General features: G+C 54.0%; 2 long non-coding RNA genes across 3 annotated transcripts in view; one reads left to right on the forward strand and one right to left on the reverse strand.

The window, feature by feature from the left end:
* Positions 1 to 14,863: 14,863 nt before the first annotated feature.
* On the reverse strand, positions 14,864 to 21,160 carry LOC123288318 (uncharacterized). Of its 2 annotated transcripts, none has more exons than XR_006531970.2 (3): positions 20,247 to 21,160; positions 17,034 to 17,126; positions 14,864 to 16,577 (listed from the first exon to the last, which is right to left on the reverse strand). It is a non-coding gene; the product is annotated as an uncharacterized lncRNA (long non-coding RNA). The 2 variants fall into 2 exon arrangements; XR_006531969.2 differs by lacking the exon at positions 20,247 to 21,160 and adding an exon at positions 18,065 to 18,188.
* LOC123288316 (uncharacterized) overlaps positions 18,798 to 26,617 on the forward strand; it is an 80,805-nt gene continuing 72,985 nt past the window's right edge. Inside the window, exon 1 of the long non-coding RNA XR_011504962.1 lies at positions 18,798 to 18,931. This is a non-coding gene — a long non-coding RNA (uncharacterized lncRNA). The remainder of the gene's footprint in view (positions 18,932 to 26,617) is intronic.

Genomic DNA, 26,617 nt, shown 5'->3' on the forward strand with positions numbered 1-26,617 from the left:
GTGAAGCAGCGTGGGGTCCTGGGTTGTGGCACCCCATTCTTGGGGTCTGCAAAAATACCTCCTTATCTACTGCCTGAGCTCCTCTGCTCTCCTGAGTACCCACCCACTGTGTTGTCGAGGTTTTGTGTGTTCAGGACAAATATGGTGCTGTCTAGGGGGAACCAGCCATGCTGGTTATCTCTGGGGTTTGAGGGGCCATGCCCCGCCCCCCCCTTCAGTTCACGGTTCACCACTTCCCTCCTTCTCCCTTCTCCTCTCTTCTCATTTATTTTAGCTGGCCCTCCCCTCATCCCCAGCCTCTCCTGGCTCCTGCACCAGAGTCATCTTCCTAAAGCACAGCACAGTTTAGCCTGTTCAAGAACCTTCCTTGGCTTCTCATTGCCTGCGAGTCAATCAGACATCTTTGATAGGCATTCAGGGCCCCTTATAATCTATAATCTATAATCTAATCTAGCCCACCCTGCCTTCTCACACCGTGACTTCTACTCTCCTCATCCTTAAAGGCCTCATTCAGTTGTTCTCTCCTCCATGAAGAATTCCCTGGCAAACTGGCCACCCCCCGTCCCTGTCATTATATCAGTTATCATTAGTCTCTTACCACATTTGGGAACAGCCTGTTCAGTGGGTAGGGGAACTGTTCAGTGGGTAGGGGAACAAAAACATGGGCTTTGATGCCAGATTGCATGGTGGAATCTTGATTTGGCCGATCACCAGCTGTGTGGCCTTGGGCAAGGTAGTTAACCTCTCTGAGATACAGTTTTCTTATCTGCTAAGTGAGGATAAAGCTCTTATTACACAACTTGGGTTGTGTAATTCCTCCCCATGACCTCTCCTTAGAGAGGCCTTCTGCCACCACCCTCTAAGTCACTGGCCCCCTTCTGCTTTGTCTCACCTTCTGTTTATTTTCTTCTAGGGCTTACCCCAATCTGTGATTTTCCTACTTTTGATTTGGTTGTCAACTCCATGAGGATGGGTCTCTTGTCTCTGGGATTATGGGAGATGAATAGCCTTGAAAAGTGTTAGTCCCTGGCCTTGCCTCTTCCATCTGCTCATCTGGGAGCCCCTCAGGGCAGGGGCTGTGGCTTTTGCATGTCTGCATTCTTAGCACCCAGCACTGTGCCTGGTCCAGAGTGGGCCCTTAGTCTGTATTTGCTGCCTGCCTCCCCATCCTTGTTCTTCCCCCCTCTTTATCTTCACAGCTCCCTGTGGTCTCTTGATGGCTTCTAATGTATATCAGGCTGAGCCTGGCCTCCCCCAGACTGGGAGCGTCCTGGGGGCAGGCCCCAGGTTTCTGCCACTTACTTTGCTTCTAAGCCCAAGACAGAATTTTAAGTGGGAATTTGGGGTACCTTTCTGGCTGTAGTATTAGAGGCCTTGGCCATGCCCTGAGCATCGCCCTGGGTGGTAGGACAGTGACCTAGAATGGTATGATCTAGCCTGAGAGACTTAGAGAGGGCCAGGAGGTCCCCCTGATGCCCAGGTGCCCCTCTCAGGTGGGGGAGCCTGGGCTGTGAGTTTCCTGGGGTGAGTGGTGTCCACACGGTCTAAGGAAGCCTCATTTGGTTCACAGGAAAATTGGTCCCTGAACATGGCTTGTCCCTTCTTAGGCCAAACCAGAGGTCTGGTCAATGGGAGAGTGCCATGGCTCCATGTCACTCACTCCACTGCTGGAGAGTGGACCTCTGGCACCAGGAAGCAGGAACCAGAGTGTTAGTATGTAGAGGCTGGCCTGTGAGGCTGTGGTGCCCATCCTGGAATCAGTCTGCTGCTGTGCGGATGAGGGGGAGGGTCTGGAGAAAGCCACCTTGGCAGGGATGGACCCCGGGGCTCCAGCCTCCTCCCACCCACTGAGCAAGTGAGGCGGGATTCACCCTCTGCAGGAAGAGGGAGAGCCGTGCTCCTCGGATTTGAAGATTTATGAATAAAACTTCAAAAAGTCATTTTGGGAACTGATGTAAGAATTGCTGGCATCTTATTTTGTCAAGTAAGGACATAGGATAATTTAAAAAGATTAATTTCCCATTACTACATCCTAACAAAAAGAACATTTTAATACCCCCCAAAGAAAAGTAGAAATAAAAACTAGTCTTTCCCTAGAAAGGTTGATAGGCACTCTTATACTAACATTTTGAGCTGTAGACAGGTGAGAACATGGTCAGGGATCAGCTCTTGGGAATTGTTGGTGTAGGGAGGTGTGTGTGTGTGTGTGTGTGTGTGTGTGTGTGTGTAGGAAAATGATGTGGAAGCAGGTAGCTGCCTAAGTGGTATGATTGGAGGGGAAAGGGAGTGCTCCCCCATCCCAAATGTTTCTTGGATGAATCCAGAAATTCTTCACTTCTCTATACCGTTTAGGCTTTCTACAGATTAACTAGTTTTCTCTTTGGAATTTGCAAACGTCCCATGGGCAGGGTCCATCAAGGAACCTGGACAAGAGTTGCTGTGTGCGTCCAACCTCTGGGAGGGTGTTTGTCCAGGTGGAGTCTGGCAGGGATAGAGGTCAAGGGCCTATGTGGGTAAAGGAGAGGGAGAAAAGAGACCAGCCTTTGCTGAGCCCTCCCTGTGTGTCAGGTGCCATGCTCAGGGCATTTCCACCTGTGTTAACTCACTGACTTCTCCCAACAACCCGGAGGGCCTCTTCTTCTTAGCTCCATTTTCCAGATGAGAACAGTGAGGCCCAGAAAGGCACAGTGTGGGTCCAAGTTCACATAGCCGGTGGTGGAGCCAGCATTTATATCCGGGTGTGTCAGAACTCCAGGCTAGTGCTTTTATTTCTGCAGCAGGCCAAGTCACAGGAATGTTTACAGACAACTTGAGTCCCATATCTGTGTCAGCACAGCGTCCAGTAGAGTTGTGTTCTATTTGTTCTGTCCATCCCGAAACACTGTGGCTGACTCTGTGTCGGCCGCTCCCAGGCCCCGTGGAGGGAAGGATCAAGAACTGGTGTGATCCAGGCTCTGCCCTTAAGTCACTTTTTTAAAAACTTATTAAAAAATTGTGGTAAAATACATATAACGTAAAATTTACCATTTAACTATTTATAAGTGTACAGTTCAGTTCATTTCACTGCGACCATCGCCACTATCTTGTTCCAGCACTCCTTAAGTGGTCACTCTCTGTTCCTCTTCCCCCAACCCCTGGCAACCACCGATCGACTTTCTGTCTCTATGAATCTGCCTATTTTGGACGTTTCATATAAATGGAATCATACAATATGTGGTCTTTGGTGTCTGGCTTCTTTTACTCAGCATGATGTTTTCCAGGTTCATCCATGTTGTACCGTGTATCAGTATTCCATTCTTTTTTTTTTGAGGAAGATTAGCCCTGAGCTAACATCTGCTGCCAATTCTCCTCTTTTGCTGAGGAAGACTGGCCCTGAGCTAACATCCGTGCCCATCTTCCTCCACTTCATATGTGGGATGCCTGCCACAGCATGCGTGCCAAGTGGTGCGTAGGTCCGTGCCCAGGATCCAAACTGGTGAACCCTGGGTCACCGAAGCGGACTGTGTGAACTTACCCACTGTGCCACTGGGCCAGCCCCAAATCTATTCCTTTTTATGGTTGAATAATATTCCATTGTATGGATAGACCACATTTTGTTTATCCATTCATCAGTTAATGGATATTTAAGTTGTTTCTACCTTTCAGCTATTGCGAATAGTGCTGCTATGAACATTCTTGTCCAAGGTTTGTCTGAACACCTGTTTTCAATTCTTTTGGTACATACAAGGAGTGGAATTGCTGGGTCATATGGTGACTCTATGTTTAACTTATTGAGGAACAGCCAGACTGTCTTCCACGGCAGCTGCATCATTATACATTCTCAGTAGCCGTGTGTGAGGGTTCCAATTTCTCCTCCTCCTTGCCAGCTTGTTATTTTCCTTTTTATAGCCATCCTACTGGTGTGAAGTGGTATCTTGTGGGTTTTTTATTTTGCATTTTCCTAATGACTAATGGCATTGATTTCTTTGCCCTTGACTCTTTGGGGCGCCTCCAGCAGGTCCCTCAGCCTCTCCATGCCTCAGTTTCCTCATGTCTGAATCAGGACACTACCTCGAGTGGTTGTGAGGAAGACATGGGTGAGTCATGCAAAGAACTTGGCATCCGTGCCCGGCACATAGTCAGGGCTCTCAAGGCCATCTCAGGCAGCCCCAGGCCTGCCCTTGCTCAGCCAGGGGAGAGGCTGGCCACTGGGGGGACCCTCCTGGCTCTGACCAGCTGGGACTCTGCAGGGTAGTTAGAGCTGCTCCCCTCTGCCTGGCAGCCCCCGCCCCCCTGCCTCCACCACCCGCGACTCCACAGGGAACCAGAACCCTTCAGAGGCTGGTCCGGGGCTGATTCTGTTCAACCCAGAAGATATTTATGGAGCATGGCAGATCCCCTGAGACCCCTTTCCGTTTCTGTGCACCCTCCCTGCCCTCCGTGTGTGTTCCCTGCTGTGCGCTCTCTCTCTGCAGACTGCACTCAGCTACCAGAGCATGGCGGAAGTGCCTGGAAGTTTATCCCCCAAGGTGGCCCTTAGCCAGTGACTGGGGTGCAGGTGAGAGAAGGCCCAGTTCCCCTGTCTGGCATGGGGACAACCCTGAGGTGTATCTTACACTCCAGAGTCCTGTGGGACAGGCAGAAACCATCCTCGGCACCCTTGTTGGCCTCTTCCTCTTCCATTTGCTTCCCCCAGGCCCTCTCCTGTCCCCTGGGAGCACTTAGCCAGGAGGGCCCCATCTCAGGATCTGTTTCTAAGGAACTCAACCAAAGACACAGAGCACCTGCTGGGGGCCGAGTCCTGTGGAAAATGCTGAGATAGGGGCTGTCTCCCTGGCCCAGTGGTTAAGTTCGCGCGCTCCGCTGCGGCGGCCCAGGGTTCGGATCCTGGGCGCGGACATGGCACCACTCGTCAGGCCACGTTGAGGTGGCATCCTACATCCCACAACTAGAAGGACATGCGACTAAGATATACAACTGTGTACAGGGGGTGTTTGGGGAGATAAAGCAGAAAACAAACAAACAAAAAAGAAAATGCTGAGATAGACAAAGAGAAACAAGATGCAATTCCTTCCCCAAAGGAGCTCACAGCTTGGTTGGGGCTGGTCCTGACAGCAGCAGTAAAGCTCATAGCCAATGTGGCGCACGTACTGCGAGTAAGGCACCAGGCTGAACACTCAATATACGTGACTTCATTTAAACCTTTTAACAGCTCTGTGAGGGACAGTATCACCACTCCCACTTCACAGATGAGAAGACTGAGGCCCAGAGAGATTAACTAATATGTGGTGGGGGTGGCACAGCTTGGAAGAGGCAGTACTCACCCTGAGCTCAGCTTTGTCTGCCTCCAAAGACCCAGCTCCTGACCTCTGTATTAGGTGCCATTTCTTTGCAGAGGGACGAGCTTCAGGGGGAGGGAGCAGGGAATGCCTCAGCTGCTCCCATCCCAGAAAGGACAGACATTCCCCAGGGCTGCGCTGTGAGTGGCTGTGAGGGAGTTTCACAAGTAATTAGTTACTGATTTTGGTCAACTTTCTGTGAAAGATTTAAATTAAGAAGAAAAAGAGTAAATTCAAGCCTGCCTCTGATCCTGTCATTCACTTACTTTCTACTCTGCTTTCCAGAGCAGGAGACACATAGAAGTCCTGCCCCAGTGCCAGCGCTGGCTGCCCCGGGGGAAGGGCCCGTCCACGGGGTAAAGAGGGTACCAGCTGCTGCTCTGCCTGGTCTCCCCACCCTCTGAGCTCCCAGGAGGCAGATGGGGGACAGGTGCCTCAGGCTCCCATGGGGGAAGGAGGCGTGGCCATTGGCCCGTACCCCTTTGTGGTTGAGCCCCCCAACATACACACACACATGCACATGCACACGCACACATCAACAACCACCAGATCCCTCAGGAATCAGAAGTACTGTCTTAGGAGAGGCCAGTCTGTCCCTCTCTGAGAGTGCATTGGGGTGGTCAAGAGCACAGACTCAAGGCAGACTGCCCCGGATCAAATCCTAGCTCTGCTGGTTATAAGCTGAGAGACTTTGGGAAAGTTACTGAGCCTCTCTATGCCTCAGTTTCCCCATCTGTAAAACAGGGACAATAATAGCATTGGCCTCTTAGGATGGCTGTGAGAATTAGTTGAGATAATATACATAAGGCAGATAGAACACTGCCTGGTGCATAGTAGGAACTATACAAGCATCCACTATTACTATTACTATTGTCACGAAAGGAGAGTCCAGGCCAGGCTGCCACCCCTCACCTAGGAGTCACCCTGCAGCCCCTGATAGAGCCCCTGAGTCTGGACACACTCTTCCAGACGGATGTCCCTGGACCCCTCTGTGTTCGTAGAGGGCAGGATAAAGTCTTCTGTCTTCCTCTTTCCCAAGCCCTCCCCTTCCTGGCTTGCATCTCACCCATACAGCGTCCCTGGTGCTCCCCTGAGTGAGAGGCTCTGGGAGTGGGACTAGGGGCTGGATGGAATGGTCCCAAGGGCACCACCCCAGATTCTGAACGAGGACACTCTGTCTACCAGCCTACGGGCCTCATGGTGACGGGGTGTTGGCAGCTGGCTCAGTGTCATGCATCTGTGACTAAGCCAGCTCTGTCACTACCTGGCTGTGTGATTCTGACCAGCTCCCTCCCCTGGTCCTGGTGACAGTATGACCATTCATGAAACATCGCCTCATGTAATGCTCAAACTCACCTGGTGATTCTGGTCCTCATTACATGGACGTGGAGGCAGAGGCAGCCAGAGGTGAGCAACCACAACAAGAACAGAGAGACTTGGTTGGGGAGGGGCTGGGCCAGTGGAGACTTCTCCCCCCTGATAATAGCTGGCCTCACTGGGTGTTTCCTCCGTTCCAGGCAGGTGCTGTTAAGGTGAGGAGCTTAGGGCCATGGGCAGGTGGAGCCAGAACTGGAACCAGATCTGCTTAGATGTGGTTCCAGTGCCTGACCCTTGGGCCTCAGTGACAAAGGCCAGGTCTGGGAGGCCAGGCTTTGGTGCTGAGATCGTGCCTCTTTCTCACGTGTGGCCCATGGCCGGCAGGGTGAGCTGAGAAGATGCAGGGAGCCTTGGCCACACAGAGGGCAGAAGGCTGTGTCTCCCCTATCACATTGGGGCTCCTTGAAGTCAGAAACCAGTCTCCTCACATGGGAGACTTTCTTATTGGAAACTTTCCTTTTTTAAGTTTCTAGTATAGAAACTTTCCAACAGACATGCAAGTAGAGTGTAAAGCATAATGAACTTCCATGCACCCATTCCCAGACTCAGCAGTGTCAATTCATGGCCAATCTGATTTCATCAATCCCGCCACCCACACTCTCCCGCCCCACCCTAGATGATGATGATGACTATGATAACTTTTTCCTTCTTCTTCTTCCGAAAGTACTCTCCCCAGTACATAGTTGTATATTCCAGTTGTGAGTCCTTCTGGTTGTGGCATGTGGGATGCTGCCTCAGCATGGCTTGACAAGGGATGCCATGTCTGCGCCCAGGATCTGAACCAGTGAAACCCTGGGCCGCTGAAGCAGAGCGCGCGAACCTAACCACTCGGCCACTGGGCCGGCCCCCCTAGATTATTTTGAAGCACACTGCAGACAGCATATCATTTCACAGACACTTCTGAATGTGTCTAAAGATAAGGACTCTCCTTAAAGAAAAGAAAGAAAAACCCTTAATTACAGAGACTTTTGTGAAGGCAAATGCTTCTCATTTCCTCCTTGCAACCAGCTCAGGCAAGCCCCATTGCTCCAGGTTTGAGGTTCCTTCTACTTCCATTTCCAGGGCACAAAAGCCACGCAAGCTGGGTGGGGCTTCAAGTCTGCCGTGGATTGACTTTGGCCAAGACCCTCCCTTGCTGGTGGTGGGGGGTGGTGGGAGAGGTGACCTCTGAGGTCAGCCCATTTCTGCCCCTCATGCACGTGGGCTCCTGGCTCCAGCCGAGAGCCTGTGCTGAGGGCCTGGGGCATGGTCTGCCTTCACAGCCCGCAGGTGCAGAGTTAGTCTCAGTTCACGGCAGGTGCATGGGTATCACTGGCCTTTCTTGTTTCGTTTGTGTGTTTATTCCTTTTCACCCTCTTTCCACATGCTTCCCTTCTCCCCTCATAGTATTTGATGCAAATATTTCTGCAAATGAGTGCTGCTGTTTTGTAAACATGGTTTTTTTTTTTTCAACTTTGGTAAATGTCATTGTGTTATAGGTCTCCTTCACTCAGCACTGTTTAAAAAATCTAGCCTTGTTACTTCAAACTGCTGCATTGTACCCTGTGATGCCGCTCCACAATTTTCTGTTCCCCACCATGAACAAGCGGCATGACTCCCCCTTCCTGGCTTGTAGGGACCAGGCTGATTCCGAGGCTGTATTCGTGAGTGGAGCCGCTGGGTCACAGCGCTCACTGTGTTTCATTTGACTAAGCGTGGCCAACCCGAGTCCACAGTGGCTGCCTAGCCTACATCACCGGGCATAGGGCTCCTGTGTCCCCACATCCCCACCAGCGCTGGGCTTTATCCAGCTTTCTCATTTTTGCCCATCTACCAGAGGTAAAGTGGTGATTTTCAGCACCTCTTCTCGTGCTTGTTAGCTTTAGGGTCTGTCTCCTTGAACTGCCTGTTTGTATGTCTTGTCCCTTTTGGGGTAGGGTTGCTGTCTTCCTGTTGCTCGGCAGACATTCCTTGTGTCATCTAGTCTAGATATTAATCCTTTGTCGGTTTGGACATGGTGAGCATCCTCTGTCATTCTGTCATCTTCGGGCACTTTGAAACCTAACTCCCTTCCCTCCTGCCTGCTGCCCGGCTCCTTTCTGAGAGGATGGCACAGGGGAGGCCCTTCTCACTGTCTCTGCCCTTTTGGTAAATGCCAGGCATCCAGGACAGGGTACAGCCTGCACCAGGAACTTGCTCTTAGCACAGGGCTCAGGTATGGGGGAGGGAGGGACTGGCCAGCACAGGATGGCAGCTGCCCCAGAGCCCCGTCCCTACCCGTCGGTCACCCTTGCCCCTGGTGGGTCTGGGGCCAACTGGTCAGGATTCCTTCATTCTAAATACACCTGTGCTAGGCTGGATCGTGGTGTCGGGGCCTCCAACTTGATTAAGACCATGCCCCTGGGCTCAAAAACTCCAGCTCATTGGGGGGAAACAACGTGTGCACTGACCAGGGTGGTGGCTAGGCCAAAGCCTCAAAGAGAGGCCACTGCAGGACACAGCTTGGAACTGCTGCCATCACTGGGAGGGCTTCCCAGAGCGGGTGTCTTTGGTTTGGTCTTTGGAGGAAGTGTAAGTGTTCACCAGGCCTCAGCAGGGTCTTAGTTAAAGCTCTGAGTGGGAAGAGGAGTGGAGCTTCTCATCTCCATTTCCAGGGAACGTGGTTTCTAGTTCTCTCCCTTTCACGGGGTTGAGGGATCTTCGCCCCTGGCTTCCCCTTCTGGACAGGAGACAGCGTGCCTTACAAAGAAGAGGAGGCTGGCTTGGGGGTTAGCAGACCTGCCTTCTGTCCTCATTCTCAGAGTGACCCTGGGTGAGTCCCTATCCTGCCCTGGACCTCCACCCCCTCATGTGAATGAAGAGGGCATGGGGCGAAGAGCAGTTCTCCCAGGACCCTCCAGAATCCTCCAGAACGCTGCCACCATGGCAGCAGTGGCTGTCTTACCTTCTTATTTGTCCCTCATACCGTTCAAGGGACAAGGGCATTGAGGGCAGAGGTTACCGGGGGTCCATGGCCCCAGGCCCCCTGCCTCTCTGCTCTGTAAACCCCTTCCTAACAGCCCCAGGGCAGGTGTGGCTTATTGTTCAGGGTTTGCTCTCCCGGCCCTGTGGGCCTCCTCAGTACAGCCCCTGTGAATTGAGCAGTCCTGGGTGCCAGGTGCTCTGCGGTGTTTTACACCCAAGACCTCATTTACTTCCCACAAGTCTGTGAGGGGAGTACGATTTTTATTCCCACTTTGCAGATGATACTGAGGGGCTCAAAGAGAGCAAGCCACCTGCCCAAGGGCACCCAGCTTATAAGCTCTGCCTGCTCCAGGGTCCATTTCTTGATGACCTCCTCCCACGCCCCCAGAGGTCTTCCCTTTCCTAAGTTCCAGCTGCCCTGTTAGCAGTCCTTGGCCAAGCCTTTTCCATACTTCTCCTTGGTTCCAAACCTTGACCTCACACAGATGCCTCCACCTTTCTGATTCACTCCTGCTTCCCCCTCTACCACCCACCCCACCACCCCTTTCCTGCTGGAGTCCTGTTGGCCCCTCTTGTGCCTCTCCTTGTTCCTCTGCATCTCCCTGGAGTGTGCCAAGGGGCTGGTGCCCAGACAAAGCCAGGGGGATCCCTGAGACTCCTCATTAGGCTTCAGCCCCGCAGCACATGCTGGCTCTGAGGAGGGGCTTGGGGGGGCTCTAGGCCTCACATCCTGGGGAGTCACCCCCCTTCCTGAGGTTGAGCAGCGTCAGCCATGGAGGAGGTCATCCTCTAGGGTCCAGTGGGGTGGAGACCAGGGCCCTGGCAGCTGGCCTGGCATGTGCCCAATGTGGTCAGCCTGAAGGGTATGTGCCTGTCCTGCTGGAAGCGGCTGGGTTATCAGAGGGGAGCGAAGCGGCTGGGACACCCTGTCCCCTGGGACATGCAGGGACTCATACCACCTGGGGGTGTGTGTGTGCACACGTGCATGTGCCGGCTGTGTAGCCCAGGGCATTGCACTGGCCCCAGAGGAGTGGGGGTAGGAGTTCTGGGTTCAACACCTGACTCGCCTGCACAGTGTCTGGAACCCAGCAGGCCTCTGACTTGTCTTCACCGTTATTATTTTGATAGTTAGGAGCCTAACTCACATTTTCTTTCCCCCTGGGCAAGGCTTGTCTTCCACCTGAAAGCCCAGCCTGTGGAGGGCCAGGGTGGGTGTAAAGTGAGTGCCGGGCTGACGGTGCAGCCATGCAGGCTGAGTCCTGGCTCCACCTCTCTTCCAGCTGCAGTCATTCCTCCTCTCTGAGCCGCAGCTTCCCCGTCAAGGAGGGTCAACACCACCTGGGACGGTTGTCATGAGTCTGAAGGGAAACGTGGGGCTGCAAACGCTGCATTAATGCCACAGGGCAACACAAATGTGTGCAGGGGTGTTGCCAAGCAGCAAGTTCTACTTCCACTTAGCACTAGGCCCAGGAAGGGTGGTCCGTAGGCCTCTGATTCTATTTGTTAAGGATTTAGCCTATGCTCTTGAAAATGGACTGGGTTGCCTCAGCCCCTGAGAGGTAGGAGGTGGCTGGGTGAGGTTCGTTGGATGAATGAATGAGCGAATGAATACTTGAAGAGATGTCCATCTCTATAGGCATTAACACAGGAGGCTGACCCCCAACTGGAAGGCCATGGCGGGGCTGGACCAGATGACTTCTGAAGTGACTTCCCACTGTGGGTCCTTTCCAGGTTCTGTGACGTGAGATGAGTTCTGCCCCCTTTCTAAGACCCTCTGTCTCTCAAGTCTCCCTGCGGCTGGTGCTGGGCTGGGCACAGCACTGTCTTTGCCCCCATGGTCCTGCCCTCAGGGGTTCCTGGGTCAAAGTATGGGGAGAGCCCACAGTTTGCAGAACTGAGACCCATGTAGAACCTATGTGATGGGCCAGAGGTGAGGTAGGGGAGGGGAGGATACCTTTTGGGAAGTCAAGGCTGGATGTGGGGGGCACAGCTAGCCCTTTGTGGATCAGCCTGGAAGGCTTCCTGGAGGAATCAGTGTTGAATCTCAATGTGGGAGTCACTGGGCTGGCCCCTGGTCCCAGCCATCACAGGCTTGTGGTGACGAGCAGGCACTTGCCCTCTGCTTGTCCCGCCATGCCCAGCCCATGACCCAGGAGGGCAGGAAGGAGGGGTGTCCTGCTGTGGGAGCAGAGGGACTCCAGCCCAGGTGAGCATGGGAACTCCTGAGCCTACAGGTTTCAGTGCTCGCTGGCTCACTCGGCCAGTCTCTTGGAAAGCTGGGGCTTCTAGGTGGGGCTCTGAGCTGCATGACCTTGGCCGGTTCTAAACTCTCAGAACCCATTTCCTCCTCTGCAAATGAGTGGTTAGCAAAGGTGATCACCCAGGCACCCAGTGTTAGGACGCAGGGTCTGCTGTGAGCTACCTGGCCAGCCCAGCCGGAGACCTTGTGCCCTGGGGTGAGCTGGAGATGGGGGTGACTTCTCTCTTTGCAGCTGCCACCTCCTGAAGGGCCTTTTGGGGGTTGGAAAGTACCCCCAGCAAAGTTCATTCCCTGGCATCTTCCCTCCCCCTCCCCCATCCCTCTGCCCCCTTTTGTCCCCTCCGTGTTACATTCCACAGAGGAAAGTGATCCCTCACTCAAGGCCTGAGGATTACAGGCTGGAGAGAAGCCTGCGTTGCCCTGGGAACGCTCACTTAGTGCTTTCCCACCGGTGCCCTCGTCCTCCCACCAAACGCCAGAGTAGGGGGATGATCCTGGCACACCCCAGCCTGAGGGAGCAGCAGGGCTGCTGGGGTTGGGGGGCTGGTCCGTCCCTCCCTCCCTCCCTGGGCGGTCAGTGAGTCCAGGGTGGGGGGTAACGGTGTTGAGCTTCTAGAGGGCCCTTTCAGGAGGTGGCTAGGGGCTAGGCCCTGGGGTTTCCACATGCCTGAGCTCCTCTGCCCCCTCACTTCTGCCCTGACCCCCCTTCCCAGGCTGAAGCACCCCCATCCCTACTAAGCTGGGGATTTCCGCAGGCTGAGCCAACCGCCTGACCCTAATTATGGCGCCTTCATCCTGTTGGGGTTAAGCTCCCAGTGGCCTTCCATGCCCCCACCCCAGAGGCCAGGCGTGGGGTCACACCTGCTGAGCCCCCTCTGGGAAGGACTGATAGCCAGTATTCTCCCTGAAGGCCCAGGGGGTGGGGAGGCAGCTTGTCCTGGGGGTCTGGGCGGACCAGTTAAGATGTCCAGGGAATGCTGGGGGAGAGAGGGCTGTTTCTCTGGTGAGCCCTCCGGGCAGCAGGGAGGCCTCAGGGGCTGACCTCTGGAGTGCAGGGAGATCTGAAGATGGAATCTCCCAGAGGCCTCCTTCTCAACCCTGGCTTCATGTTGAGTCATTTAAAAAGATTTTGAAAATACCTATACCTCGGTCCCACTCCTACTGATATTGATTTCATCAGCCAGTGCCGGGGCAAGCGTCGGTATTTAAAACATTCTCCCCAGGTGATTCTTGCATACAGTCAGTTGAGAATCACGGCTCTATCGAACACCGCATGGTACCATCAAGGAGACTGGCGCTCAGCCAGCAGAAGGCCCTTGAAGGAGGTCACTCTACTTGTTGGGCAAGGCTGGATTGGAATTTGGCACTTCTAACCCAATGGCAGGCCACTTCCTTTTGGCCTCCTCTGTCCCCCAGAGGCTTGCCAGGTGTTCCACTCATTTCATCATTTGGGCACTTAGGAACCATGTGACCCGGAGCAGGTTGCTTAACCTTGCTGTACCTGGTTTCTCTGTTGTCATAATAGGCCCTGGTGATAAGATTTGAATGAGATGATGCCTATTGGCCCGCAGCACTTGGGGAAGGGTAGCCATTGTCCTTTTGCCTTCTGCCTGGGGCCAGGGCAGGGTCTGAGCAGAGGCCTCCTTGGTCACCCTGCTCATCAGGCAGGTGCAACCTTCAGAGCTCAGGCTGTTCTCAGGGGGAGTGAGGAGGGGCTGCTCTAAGGCAGAATGAGGAGTGGGCATCCTGGATGTTCCCTGGGCCCTGAGAGGGAGTTAGGAGGTGCAGGGAAAGTGCTGGAAAGAATGGCTCCTTCACCCACGGGACCTCACCTCACGCCCCTCCTGTTGTTGGGTGTCTCCGCTCTGGGTTCTGCAGCTACAGAAATGGCCACCAGGTGTCACCCTTGGCTCATACTTGACGTGAACGCAGCGCAGAAAAAGAAACAGGAGCTGGGTGGAAAAAAGGTGGGGATGGGATGCCCCTCCAGGGAGTGGGTGAGCCTGGAGAGGACCCCAGGCTGCTGAGGTGGCTGTTAATTTCTGCAGGAAGGTGTTCTGCAAAGGTTCATCGGTCTGCCTTCAGAATTCTCCTTCCCATGCTCACGGCAAATCACAGTTCAACAGGTTCTTTATGGGGCACCTGCTGCACAAAGGAGGTAAGAATCTTACTGAACACCTACTATGTGCCAGACCCTGTACACACAGTAGGCCATTCAATATGTACAACAACTCTGTATAGGGTTGTTTATGTATAGAGTATGATTATGAGTCCCATGTTACAGATGGGGAAACCAAGGCTCATACTGGTTATGTCTTGGGCCCAAGGTAGCCCAGCTGGAAAAGGATTGAGTACTTGTGGAGCCTAAATTCTTTCTCCTACACCAGGTTAGCTTCCAGAGAGTTCTAGGATAGGAAACCTCCAATAGGTTTCGCACCAGGTTAAGAGAGGATATGGCAGGTGGCAACCCTGCCTGGCTGTGCCAGTCAGGAGCTAGTGAGGAGCTCAGACAGGCCACGCTGCCAGCGGGCAGAGGACGGTGCTGCGCTCACTGGGGTGGCTGGAAGTGGGTTTGGGTGCATGCTGGGTGTTGGGCATGGGCAGGCTGCAGACGCAGCAGCAATGAGAGGCTCCCTCCACCTGCCTATATGCTCCTCTGAGCAAACTCCCCACCCAGAGTTATTTCAGTTTGCTCACCTGTCAGTTCTAGGGGTGGACTTTGTTCATTCAACACTCTGTCTCTGTCCCTGCCTCCTGCCCCCTGCCCCCTGCCAGGCTCTGAGCTGACCATTTCTCAGGACAGATACTAAGATGAACAAGACAAGCCATCCCCCATGTGCAACCACCCCACCATAAGCCTAGACCAGTGGTCTCCAAAGTTTTTTTGATCGTGCTCTGTAGCAATAAAAAAATTGTTAAGCATGCACCTGTAACATAAACATAGTTTTATATTAAGACACACTCACACTAAATGAAAAAGGGATGAAATGAAAACACCCACCGACGTCCTAATATTTTCCTCCTGTACGTCTGTACCCGTGCACACACACTTTAGACCCAGCTGCTCCAGGAGATGAGAGGGTCGAGTCAGTCCAATTCCATTCAGGATGGACTATGGTCAGTGTTCCAGAACATCCTTGCCCACCTCTTCATGCTCTAGCAAGGGAAGGGAGAAACTTCAGGGGCAGCAGGTGGGAGTGTGGGCAGACAGGAAGCATAAGCAGGGCTATGTCTGGGGAGGGACCCAGATGATTTGGACAAGAAGGAGGTTTTTGTTTTAGACCCTAATGCTACAAGTTTTGTGATTACTTTTTAAACTGTCTCAGGATATATAGAACCAGGACATTATGTCCCCAGTAGAATCTGATTTCATGTGCTTTAGGTAATTCTAGTCCATTTCCAACAGTTTACAAGGTTCCCCCCGTCCTGGAAGTTGGGGAGCATACACACATTTGGGACAGGAAGGACAGGGCCCCACTGGGGAGGCACTTAGGTGCTCCTTCCTCAGGGGCTTCCTCCTCCGCTGCCCCTTCTGGGTTGGAGTGCCCTGCAACCCTGTGCCTGGGCACGTCCTCACGCAGGGTGCAGCACCTGGGGCCTCCATGAATATGGGTTGCAGAAGAGGAGGGGAAGAAGCTGCGTCTGGGATACAGAAGAGAGCTCCTCTACTAGCTCCCCTTACTCAGAAAAGTCTCAAGAGAAGCCCCTTCCCCCCAACCCTGGCAGGGCGCTGAAGAAGGACCAAATGGCTTGTGAAGGCATATGCCTGCCCCCAAGGGTAGCTGCCAGGGCGGCGGCCATGATGGCCGGCCCGGTGTGGGTGCCTTTGTGCGCCGTGACTGGGTGTCTGTTTCTGTAGTCACTGGGCGCTTGTTCTGTGGGGCGAGGGGTGTGGGGGTGGGAGCACAGCCTGTGGCTAAGCATGTACGTGAGGCTGGGCACGAACAGCCTCACCCACCAGCCCTAGTCCTGCCAGGTACAACCAGCTGCTGCGGCCAGCCGCCAGCCGCCTCCTCCCTTCCCTGGGCATGGCCAGGCCGGGGGGCAAATGACTTGGCGGGCACCTCCCCTCGCTTGGACCCACTGGGGCAGAGCCGGCTCACCTGCGGCCCAGGTAGGAATCCCAGCTAGGTGGGTGCTCTGCCAACCCCCCTGCCCCACTCCTCACCAGGGGGATGGGAGGGGTGAGGCAAAGGAGGGGGCACAGGGCAGAGACAGGCCCCTCTCCCCTCCCAGACTGTGGATGGGTAGAGCGGGGCAAAGGGGGCTGAAGGAAGGGGGCATTCGTCTGTTTAGGGCCAGGAAATGATTTCCATGCAAATGAGATGCAAACTCCTTAATGAGTTTGCAATTAGGAGTCCAGGCTGCCAGGCCCGGCAGCGCCCGCGGGTTTTATGAATGGGCCTGCGTGGGGTGGGGGGGGCGGCGCGCCGGGCCCGCCCCCACGTTTCCCCGCCGCTGAGCCCGCGACATGCCGCGCCGCACGTTGCTGCCTCCCGGCCCCGCCACGACCTGGCCCGCCGCCAGCGAGTCAGCTGCTCCTGACGGCGCGGGAGGCTGCCGGCCAGAGTCCTCGCCACGCCGCTGGCCGGCGACGCGTCGGGCCGACGACACGCCCCCGGGGGCCCGGCAGGGGCTCTAGCCTCCGACGCCCCTTTCCCGGTGATTGGAATGGTTTCCTGAAGCAGGAGGCAGTGAATGAAGTTAGCCTTCGGCCCTGTTTCCCTTAGGATGAGCCGCCCAGGGAGCCCACTGACTCAGAATGGGGACCCTAACTTGGGGAGGGGGGCACTGACCTTGAGAGGGATGAAATTATCCGTCAGAGGAGAGTTCCCATTCCAGAGCCCCCTGCACCTCCCCAGTCCTTCTCAGGCCAGTTCCCACCTGCCTAACCTCAAAAGGCCTGTTCTGCCCACTCCAGGGCACCTGCTTTTTTCCTGCAGGGCCACCCCAGTCTGCTCCAGGCCTTCGTCTGGCCTGGGGCCAAAGACTGCCGCTCCTGTGTGTGTGGGTTCACTCAGATCAGCTCTGGTCTGGAAAGAGACTCACCAGGATTTGAGAATTTGAGCCCTATTAGTCCACAGGCCCTAACCCCTCCCCTCCCCCACTGCTTTCAGAGTAAATTAACTAATTACCTCCAATTAAAGCAGGATACTCTCTGTTCTCTCCTGGGCCTCGATCTCCGCCCCTGGGAGTCCTCTTCACCCTGGCTGGGTCTGGAACGGGGCCTGGCCAGGAAGGTGGAAGTCAGTGTATCAGTGAGTGGAGTGTTGCAGGCAGCTAGGCCCTCGACCTTCCTGGGGCTCTGGGCACTTGGGCCCCTGTGGGGCCTGAGAAGACTGGGAGCAGGGGCTGCCTATGGAAGGCAAAGGGCCTGTGCAGATGCTGATGGCCTGAGGGTGACCCTCCTCAGGAGAAGCAGCTTGAGGGGCATGTCCTAGAAGCTGCCAGTCCCTGGTGGCACCTGCTGCCTCCCTCGCCTAGCACGCTGGGAGAGACTCCAGATGCCTGGGGGTCCATCCAATTCCTCCACTTTCTCACCCCAGCTCTTCCTGCTGCAGCAGTGAGAACCCCTTCATTCTTTTCCTCCTGCCCCTTGGTGGCCCTGAGGCACAGGCCCTAGTGCTACACAGCCCACAAGGCCCTGGCCCCGCCCTGGCACTGCCCTGGCCCCACGTGTGAGACGTGATGGGGAGGATGCCTGGCAGCCCGAGGCAGGGTGATGGGTTGTTGACCCGGGTCTCACCTCTCAGCTAGCTGGCCTCTCCTGAGCCAGGGCAGTACCACACCAGGCTGTGACTCAGGCCCCTACCCCACCTTGAGCCCCACCATGCCAGGGACCTGGGCTTGGACCATCCTTATGTATGTGGGGTGGGGGTGGGGGCAAAAATTTGTCAGTTGCAGGCTTCTGTCTGGGGTTACTTTTTTTCTCAGCCCTGAGGAGCCAGGCCATGACTAGAAGGTTCAGGACTTCCAGCCCCGGCTGTTCCTCCCAGCTCACACCCCAATAGAGACTGACAGTGAGGGCCCCCTGACAAGGCACAGCAGCCATCAGAGTTGGTGAGTGTGTGAACCATTCAGGGAGTGGCCTGAGGGGGTCCTGAGCCCCCATCTGCCAGCTTGGCTTGCCCTTCTCTGCCCACTGAAAGCTGGCTCAAAAACCCACCTCCAAGAAGGCTTCAGCATGCCTCTCTTATTTGTGGCAGTCCAGCCACCGCTCTCAGTTGGCTCCCGGTTGCCTCTACCTCTTGTCCCTTTCTGTAGACGCTCTTTGAGTCTGCAGGACTCTGTTCTTTCCTGCACTTCCCAGTGGCCAGCAGAGGGCGCCTCCAAAAAGACTGAGGCACCGGGGAGGAAACGGGAGAATCCGCTTCCCTGGATCCAGGGACAGTCCGTTTATGTGAAATGAAACTGACCCAGGACGCCCTCCTTCCTGGGGCTCTAGACTTAACCTGTCAGCAGAGGACTAGAGGTTAGATCACAGGCTGAACTCAGGTGACTGCCTTAGAAGTGAACCCAGGATGAGGGAGCTGCCCCCTCCCAACAGCCGGAATGGGGAAGGGGCAGTGGAGGTCGCCAGCTTTCCTCCCTTGACCCTGGGAGATGGGTTGGGAGGGGCTGCACAGAATAGCTGGTGTCCCACCCTCTAGGAGGGGCTGCTGTGGACATCTGGGCAACATCTGGATTCCTGGCAGGACAGGGAACTTGTCTATTTGAGATCCTCCAGGGATATACCATCCACCCCTTGGTGGCCCCTCAGCACTACATTCCTGGGGAGCTCTTTACAAACAGGTGTGTAGGACCCAGCCCCGTAATGTGGGTGAATTCATGCCAATCTAGGAGGGTCCTGACATACGTCCTTCGGATGTGGCCTAGGGGCCTGGGCAGCAGCCTGCTCTTCTGGGCTATTCCACCTTTCCGCCCTCCTGCCCTCCTGTCGGAGTGCGCACGGTGAGATGCTTGCCTTCCCTGTGTGGAAATGCTGGGAAATAGGAGGCTCTGGTGTCCATCCTCTCCATTCCCCTTCCTCCAGGTGAGTAAGAGAGAAGGGGAGTGAGGGTAGCTTTTAGGGACCCCATTGCATGGAGGAGGAGTGGAGAAGGGCTTGCTTTTGGGTCATCTCACACAAAAGCCGGGAAATGTCATTGGGACTGGAGGAGGGGAGAGAGGACAACAGGAGTGGTTCTTTCTTGGGTTTGGGTTCTGGGTTTTCGGGAAGATACAACACGGAGAAAAACCCTCGTGGTCGGCTGGGCTCCAGGACGCCGGGGCAGGGAGCAGGGGGACGGCCGTAATGGCCTCACAGAAGGAAGCAATGGCGAGCAGGAGACGAGCGGGGGAAGCGTCGCGCCCACCCGGGCTCTCGCGCAGCCCCTCTCCCCCAGCTCTCCCCGGCCCGGCCCGCCGCGGCCCCTCCTCCAGACCTGGGCGCCGCCTCCCCCTCCCCTCCCCTCCTCCTCCCCCTCCCACCCGGCGCTGCAGCTGCTGCCGACGGACCATTCTGCACGTAGCGAATGGAGGAGACGCACAAGGGACGCCTCAAGTGCGCGCGCGCGGGAGCCAGAGCTGTGCGGGCGGGGGAGCGGCTGCGGGCGCGCGTGCGCGTGCGGCGCCGACCCTGGGAGCGCGCGCGGAGCTCCGGAGTCCGCGGCTCTTCTGCGCGCCGAAGTTGGGGATGCTGGGCGTTGGGGTTCCCACTGCTCCAAGGCCTTCTCGTGGCGCTCTGCTTGCCTTCCAGCGAACGTGGCTTCTGCCCGGGCCCCTTTTCATTCCACCCCAACAGCACGGTCCTTTGTGCGTAGTAGGCGCTTCATGATGACTAGGTGCTGAAATGAATTGGTTCCCTTGCCCTCGTCTTCGTCTGGGTCACTGATCTACTGTCAGCTAGGTCCTGGGCTGGGGTCACAAAGGGCTGCAAACTCAGGTGGGAGGTGGGGAGGGCGGCGCGGTGGGGGGGGGGGGGGGGAGAGTCGATGACACTAGATTCATGACCCTATAGTCCCACCTTTGCCCAGGAGCTCTGAGCCTGGAGGCCCTCAGGGGCCCACCTCTCTCTACCTGAATCTCTGACAGGCACCATTAGGGCTCTAGAGGGCCTTAACAATTGGCTGTCAAGGAAAAACATAGGAGTGCATTGACCTTTATCTCCTCTTGGATGGGATACTCCCAAGGAAGTGCCTTTCCCTGCCGCCTCCTCCCTCTGCATGTCACCTGCACAACTCCCATTCCCTCCGGTGTCCAGGACAGGACCAGGCTGGCACAGGTATGGTATGGTGAACACAGAGTCTTTCCTGAGATAACCAGGGAGTGTAGGGAGGCCATGCCAGGCTATGGCAGGCAGTACTCACCTTGGAGTTATTTCCTGAGTCCCAGAGGCACCCTCCCCACTGCCTGAGCCCTGGATCTCAGGGGCTGGTCAGTGGGTGGCCTGGGGTCTGTCCCTTCCTTCCCTAGATGGCCCAGGTTGGCACCTCCTTCCACCGTTGCTGACACTCAGAGGCAGGGATGAGGCCTCTCCTGGCTATTCAGGCTCTGGGCAAGGCCCTACAAAGGGATGTCTGAATAGGATTGGTGGCCTTTAGGACATCATGTGGTGGTTGGCAGTGAGTTGAACAGGTCTGGTTAGTGGCATGTGGGAGTGAAGGTGGCTGAGGGTTCTTTGTCACATGTTAACTTGAACTTGCCCAAGTCTGATCTCTCTGAGCCTCAGTTTCCTGTCTAATGGGAGTGTAGTATTCACCTAGTGGGGCCATTGAGGATTAAAATGTAGTCTGCGTATAACATGCCTCGTGTATTGGAGACAGATGCTTAGTAAGAGCTAAACCGTTTTTTTTTTTTTATTATTGTGTGTGGACTGGCTGAAAGGCTGAGGATGTTTCCCTCAGCTGTGTTTCCACAGATAGAGTGAATTCAAATCCCAGAGTTGGCAGCTTCTTGGAATTTGGAGGTGGGTTTTGAGAAAACTGTAGAGAAACCAGTAATATGTCATACTTCTGTCATCATTCAAGAATGAACCATTTCACACTAGTTTTCCAGACATTAATATCTGAGACCTTAAAAAGAGATATTTTGGATGGAAATCACTAGTGGCTATTACACACTTTCCTGCCTTCTTAATCAGAGGTTGCAGAACATGTGAGTCTTTATGACTCAGAGCTGTGGTTACAAGTGTCCATCACTATCCTGGCTGTAATACAGTGAAAATCCAGGGTCTTGTTCAGCCCCACACTAAAGGCCCATTCTATGATGGCTACATTTTAATAGTTGATGTGTCTACTTGTTATAGTTCTTCATCAACTCCCTCCTATTAGTTGTCATTTCCACTACCATCACCTTGCCTGCCTCAGGCTGACCACCCCACCTTGTTCTTGTTGACTTGTTTCTGTTCTGCTGTGGGCTGAGAAGTCAGAAAATTGCATGTTAGAAGATGTGAAAAACAACAAGATCTTTTGAATTTGATTATATTAAAATTCATCTGGAAAAATAAACATGCAAAAAGAGCTTGGAAAATTCTGAAAAAGAGGGATTATAGGGGGCAACTAGAGCTACTAAAATGTTGTATAAAGCTCCAGTAATAAAACAGTTGAGTCCTGGCACAGGAACAGACAGACAGATCAAAGGAACAGAAGAGTGTCCAGACAGACACCGTGAACAAATGGAAATTGAATATATGATAAATTGACATTTTAGATCAGAGGAGAAAAGATGAATTATTCAATCAAATTGGAAAACTGGCTAGCTGTTTAGGAAAAATAAAATAAAATCAGTTCTCTATTCCTTATTCTGAAATAAGTCCCGGATGGATGAAATGTTTAAAAGTGAAAAGGAAATCATAAAATTACTAGAAGAAAACATTAATAAGAGATTTTAAATGTATATATTCTTGGATTGGGGACTGTATGACACAAAATATGGGAATCACAAAGGGAAAGATTTTTAAAAATTGGCTAAGTAAAAATTTTAAATCCTGAAGTCTAAAGGCAAATAATAAACCAGAAGAAATATTTTCAAGATATATGACAGATGAGTTCTTAGAAGTCAATAAGGAAAAGAAAAACAAATAGAAAAATGGGCAAAGCACATGAACAAAAAAGGGACTACTAGGGGCTGGTCCCATGGCCTGGTGGTTCAGTTTGGTGCACTCTGCTTTGGCAGTCCTGAGTTTGGTTCCCGGGCACGGACCTACACTACTCGTTGGCGGCCATGCTGTGGTGGCAACCCACATACAAAATACAGGAAGATTGGCACAGTTGTTAGCTCAGCATGAATCTTCCCCACCAAAAAAAAAAAAAAGGGAACACTAATGGCTAATAAACAGGTGAAAATGCCTGTCCTAGGTCAAAACACAAGAAATCAAAATTAAGAAATGATAAGATTCTCTATTCCCCAATCTGACTGACAACAACCAAAACGGGTGACCCCTTACTTTGTGGACACAGGCATCCTCAGATTTGGTGGGAAGGCAACTGGACCTGTGAAGGGGGTTGGTGATGTACATAAGAAGTATTAACTCATAAATCATTGGCTCAGGGCTTCCGTACCTAGGAATTTATCAGATACACTGTCACAAATATCAAGGTGTTCAAAGTAGCCCTACAAGTGTGTTCATTGCAATTTTCTTTTCAAATCTGAAAAACTGGAAGCAGCGTCAAGTTCATCAAAAGGGCACCAATTAGCTATGTTGTGGGGCATCCGAACACCAGAGTAGTATGCAGTGGTTAAAATGAATGAGGTCCTGGAGCCAACCCAGTGGTCGAGTGGTTAAGTTCGCGTGCTCTGCTTCGGTGGCCCGAGGTTCACTGGTTTGCATCCTGGGCGCGCACCTAGAAGTGCTCATCAAGCCATGGTGTGGTGGCGTCCCACATAGAAGAACTGGAGTGACCTACAACTAGGACGTACAACTATGTACTGGGGCTTTGGGGAGAAAAAAGAAAAAGAAGATTGGCAACAGATGTTAGTTCAGGGCCAATCTCCACACACACACACACACACACACACACACACACACACACAAATGAGGTCCAGCTTGATGGGTTAATAGTTACTAAAAGCAAGAGGTGAAACATTGCTTTGATCACACTGGTCAACAAAGGGTACACCCTCGGGCTGCATTGGCTTCCCACGGAGCCTGTTAGAGACCCAGACTCTTGGGCGGCCCCAGAACAACTGGATCAGGAACCGTCGGGCTGGGGCGCAGCAGTCTGTTTTAGCATGCTCTCTAGGGGATTCTGATGCACGCTCACATCTGAGAAGTACTGGTGAGGAGTATGTCACTATTTGTGTAAAAAATGGATATGAATCTATCTGCTTTCTGCTTTGAAAATTTTAGGGATTCACTCTGAGCAGAATGAGGTGGGTGGGGCAGAGGTGAGCTTTCACTTTTCACTTTATCTGCTTCTAATCTCTTCAGACATTTTACCCTGAGAATGCATTACTTTGATTTTCTAAGAAAGTACTTAATACACAAGCTACCGAAATGGAGAAATAAAATGTGGTATGTACATACAAGGGAATATTATTCAGCCTGAAAAAGGAAGGAAATTCTGACGAGCTACAATGTGAATGAACCTTGAAGACATTATGTTAAGTGAAATCAGCCAGGCCAATCATGAAAGGACAAATGCTGTATGACTCCACTTTAATGACGTATCAGATTCATAGAAACAGAAAGTAGAATGGTGGTTGCCAGGGGCTGGGAGGAGGGAAGGATGAGGAGTTAGTGGTTAATGGGTAGAGAGTTTCAGTTGGGGAAGATGAAAAGCCTTCTGGAGATGGTTGGCGGCGATGGTTGCACAACAATGTGAATTGCTTAATTCCACTGAACTGTGCACTTTAAAATGATTAAGATGGTGAATTTTATATTCTTTTTATTTTACCACAATTAAATAAATGTGAAAAAACCCCCAGCTACCTGACCAAAAAGGTATGTAAAGTAGAGATAGTGATTGAAGCCGACAGGTTCTGTGAGAGCCTCTCTCTAGATTACAGAGTATGAACTTGAGTGTTGGGCTCGAGGACAGCTCTCTCTGCTGCAGAGTCGGGTTGCAGCAAGTCTTGGCCGCCGATAAGAGAGAGACCACATCCTCACCCACACAATGGGAAGCAGACCTAACGAACTTGCTGCCTTGAGAGTAGGCATAGGCTGGCAATCGGAACAGAGAGGAGAGTGGTTTGGGCGCAAGACAGAGGCATGCTCGGTTATTGGGGAAGCTGAGTCATTGCCCATTGCCTGCTGCCTCTGCTGAGACTCTTCCCTGGGCTGGGGTCAGGCTGGCTCTCCTCATGGGTCAGAGCTCTGCAGAGTGTGGTGAGCCCAGTATCCCAGGGGGAGATGGCTTCTGTGGGGAGAGGAGGGAGAGAGGGCAGGATGCGCAGAAACTGGAAGGGTCAGGCATGGGTTTCTTGGGGACGAGTCTGTGCTCAGACGTCTGGCTGGAGCAAGGACTGTACTTGAATGAGGACTGATGCTGGGTGGATGGTGAGAGGGAAAGGGGCACTGGCCAAGCTGGACCTAGCACGGCCAGTGGCTGGGCCCCAGGGGTAGAGGATGGCATGGGGGCTTCTGTCCCCATTCTGCCAGCTTGGGAGAGAGGGCTCCTGTACCAGGCTCTGGGGGCTCCTCCAGGTGGTCCAATCCAGCCTGGATGCATGTCTGCCTGTGCACCTTAGACCCTTCTTCCCCAGGCACCAGGAGTTTGGGACTGCCAGGAACCAAGCAGGCGGGGCTTGTAGCCAAAGAGGGGCCCAGAGGTGAGGAGGCCCTGCAGCCAGCCTGGTTAGGCTGAGGGGCAGTGCAAAGCAAAGGGAAGGGGGTGGGGATCTGGAGAATCTTCTGAACTGTGCGTTCCCTAGGACTAGGGCGGGAGACACCAGTGGGATTGGAGGCTTTCTGTCTGAATCTGCCGCCAGGGCCAGCCTGGGCTCTGCACTCAGCCTGCCCTGATTTAGCAAGCTCCTTTCAGGAAGCTGGAGACCAGGCCCTGACCTCAGGGAGCTCACAGTCCAACTGGGAGAGGGGCCGCCCTGACTCACACAGAGTGAGTGCTGACTACATGCCTGGGCGGCTCACTCCAGGGCTGGATCTACCCTGTGTAACAGCACAGCCCTCCGTCTCCCCATCTGTACAGTGAGGTTGATACCTCAGGGCACTCTCAGCCATGGTGATGCCCAATCCTCAATGCTAGGTGGAGAGGCACAGGCTTTCCGACCCTGCCAGCCTGGAGGTGGGGTTGTCAGTGGAACAAGGAGGGCCCAGAAGTCTTAGCTTCCGTGTGGCCATGGCAGACCCAGTGCTGCATGGCCTCGTGGTTCATTTCCCTGACAGAGGTGCGGGAGGTGAGGAGGAGACAGGGATGAGTGGGGGCAGAGGGCTGGAGAGAGCCCTGCTCCTGGTATGAAAAGGTGATTAAGGGTGGGGAGGAATTTCCAGGCCTGTCCAGCCCGTTGCCTGCTTCCTTCACTTCCAAGTGGATCCACTCCAGGGGAGTGCTGCCCCTCACAGTGATCCATTGGTGTAGGAGGCCTCCCCTCTTATCTAGTCCGGGGGGCTAGCGTGCAGGATAAGGATGAGTAGGGGTTGGGACCCACTTCCTGTGTTGATCTGGGCTCATGGAAGCAGGAGCCTGCCTAGCCCAGCCTCCCCAGGCCACAGATGCTCAGGCTTGTCTGCCCCTCCCGATGTTCAGTGGTGGATCTGGGGGAACTGGACTTACAGCCCCTCCAGCTGAGGGTGACGGGACGTGAGATGATGAAGCCAGAGCATGCCAGCTTTCTCAGCTGGACCCCCCACTCCACAAGGCCCTGCAGACATGTCCTGTGGGTCTGCCCTGCCCAGCGGATGATTTAGCACAAGAGACTGAGGCTAGACTGTGGGAGGGACCACCCAGAGGGGTGAGTGGGCAAACTGGGAGCAGGCTGCGCACTGAGGGAGCCCCCCAGCCAGTGAGCATAACTGTCATCCCTCAGCATGGGGGTTTTTGGAAAGTTGATCCCTACCACCTCCAACAAGTCTGAAAACCCAGACTGATGTAGACAGTGGGTGAGTCACCTGTTCTAGAGCTCAGGGAGATCCAGTTCAGATCCAGTTATTGGAAAAGGTAAAGTCCCTGCTTTCATGGAAGTTCCATAGTCTGAGGGGAGAACACGGCCCACCCTCAGGGAGCCCCGGTCTGAGGGAAGACATGGCCCCGTCCTCAGGGAGCCCAAGTCTGAGGGGAAACACGGCCCTGTCCTCAGGGAGCCCCAGTCTGAGGGGAGACACAGCGTGTCCTCAGGGAGCTCCCACTTGATGGGGAAATGCCCTGTGCTCCCTACTTTCTCCGTCCCTGCATGTTATTCTCCCTCCAAGCCCCATCCTCTGCTCTCCTGAATGTTCCCTTCAGCAGGAAGGATTGAGTGGGGGGCATTGGGAACCCCTGGCTGGCAATGCCGCCTCCTCCCTGCTGACTCCAAGCCTGCTCACTGTCCCTGCATAAAGCTTGTGAAGGCTGAGTGTGAGGGTTCCAAGCGGGGAGACTGAGTCATGGTGACTCAAGAGTGGACTCGACCGTCCTCTCGCCGGCAGCAGTGGCTGGGTGAGAAGTGACACTAGGGCCAGGAGTAGGAAAAGAAGTGGTGCCTGCCCACTCCCAGCCACAGCTGCCGTCTTCCATGTGCTCTGGGCTGCGCATGCTTTGGGGAGCATGTGCAGCTCGAAGCCTGTGTCCCCACATCTCGGCAA

The sequence above is a fragment of the Equus asinus genome, chromosome 8 (assembly GCF_041296235.1).
Source record: "Equus asinus isolate D_3611 breed Donkey chromosome 8, EquAss-T2T_v2, whole genome shotgun sequence".
Taxonomy (NCBI): Eukaryota; Metazoa; Chordata; class Mammalia; order Perissodactyla; family Equidae; genus Equus; species Equus asinus.